Source organism: Octopus bimaculoides, chromosome 5 (genome assembly GCF_001194135.2).
Source record: "Octopus bimaculoides isolate UCB-OBI-ISO-001 chromosome 5, ASM119413v2, whole genome shotgun sequence".
NCBI classification, from domain to species: Eukaryota; Metazoa; Mollusca; class Cephalopoda; order Octopoda; family Octopodidae; genus Octopus; species Octopus bimaculoides.
This window is the reverse complement of record NC_068985.1, coordinates 4885849-4887784: the sequence shown is the minus strand read 5'-3', so window position 1 is coordinate 4887784 and position 1936 is coordinate 4885849. Positions and strand designations below refer to the sequence as shown.

General features: G+C 42.3%; 1 protein-coding gene across 1 annotated transcript in view; it reads left to right on the top strand.

The window, feature by feature from the left end:
• LOC106877687 (uncharacterized) overlaps positions 1 to 1936 on the top strand; it is a 101870-nt gene that overhangs the window by 34339 nt on the left and 65595 nt on the right. The gene's annotated exons all lie outside the window — the stretch shown is intronic.

Here is a 1936-nt window from a genome sequence, read left to right as displayed (position 1 = left end):
ACGTACTTCTCGAGATTTTTGCTCACTGTTCTCAGGGCTCTGACAATTATTGGTACTACTGCTAACTTTTTCATCGACCACAACTGCTTAACTTTCCAAGCTAACTTGTCATATCTCTCGACTTTTCTTTCTTCCTTATCGCATACCTTGTTGTCAGTTGGGCATGCTGTATCGATAATCCAGCATAGTTTGTTTTCTTTCTGAATTCAGACTATGTCCGGCTTCCTATTCTCAATCTCATGGTCGTACTGAATCATAAAATTCCACAGGATATTTGCATTTCTATTTTGGACGATGCCTTCAGGTTTGTGGTCGTACCAAGTTTTTGCTCTGTCAAGTCCATACTTGTTGCAAAATGTCCAATGGACAAGCCTGGCCATATTGTGGTGGCATATCTTATATTCCTTCTGGGCTAGGGACATACATTGGCTGGTAATATGCCATACGGTTTCACCGTTTTGTCCACAGATTCTGCACTTATCACTTTCTGATTTTATCCACAGATTCTGCATTCTATGTTTTCGTTGTTGTTGTCATTGTTGCTGCTGCTGCTCAGATCACTGCCTGAAATCGAACTCAGAATCTTGGGGTTAGTAGCCTGTGCTCTTAACCACTACCCCATAAGCCATAAGAGCTACTAACCCCAAGATTCCGAGTTGTTGTTGTCGTCGTCGTCGCCGTCGCCGCCGCTGCTCAGATCACTTCCTGGAATCGAACTCGGAATCTTGGGGTTAGTAACCTGCGCTCAAAACCACTACCTCATATGCCCGTAAGAGCTACTAACCCCAAGATTCCGAGTTCGATTCCAAGCAGTGACCTGAATACTAATAATAATAACATCTAAAAATGCCTTAGGAATGAGAACGCAGGTTCGAAATTTCCCCAAGACACCTGATGAAGGCTTGAGGGTATATCAGCCGAAATGTGTTAAGAAACAAGATGAAGAGAAATATCTGTCAAATGTAAATAATGTACATAATTCCTCATCTCTTCAATACAGAACTGTTGACTTGCTGTTGAGTATAAATATCACCTTTTGTACTTCTTTTTTCTTTCCTTCTAAGATGTTGTGCTGCTCTTCTCATATGTTCTCACAATAGAAAGACATCAACTAATTTTCACTTTTTAAGTGTATCGCTACAGATTTTCTGTACCATTTGTAGCCAGTGCTGAAAGTTAAGATGTTTCCTATATGAATACATTGTTGTTGTGGCACCTAGAATGTTATCAAGCTCTCACAGTCCTCTACCTGTCAAGCAATGGGATCAGTGAATGATCCACTTTAAAAATTTATAGAGGATTAGTAGAGGCGAAGCGTGATGACATTTTTGAGGAGACTCTGGGTGCTGACGAGAACAAACTGGCTAGTCTCTTCCAGAGGACTTTCTGGTTGGGAACTAACATGGATAATTTCCTTGGCCTAGCATTGCAACTGGGGAGTGCTACCAGTTCATGATAAACTCTACAGGCATGGATGTGATGTCAGACAGGCTTGTCCAAGGTGCATGTATAGTGACCAAACTGTTCTGCATGTCCTCGTTCAGTGTCTGGGCATTTCTGACTTATGGAGTGATGTCGAATAGCTGCTGTCACGTGTGACATGGATCCATCGCACTGCTGACCTCCTTTAATTGGGTAGGCAAAGCAGTTTTCCTTTGCCTGGAGGATGTGGCAGAAGAGTTGTTTGGTAGACAAGGCTGAAAGGCTTGAGGACAGATACATTCCTCTTTGGTAGATCTCTCATTGACTACTTCAAGTTTCACTTGAAAAGGAAATTGAGAGTGGAAAGAGAAGTGCTGTCCTCGAGTGAATTTATTGAAAGCTGGATGAAAGTTGTGAAAATGGCAAGAGTGGATGGTACCTCTCTAAGTGTAGACCTGTGAGTTGCAGAGAAGGAATTGGTGAGGGCACTTGCACCTGAGATTTCAGGGAAATC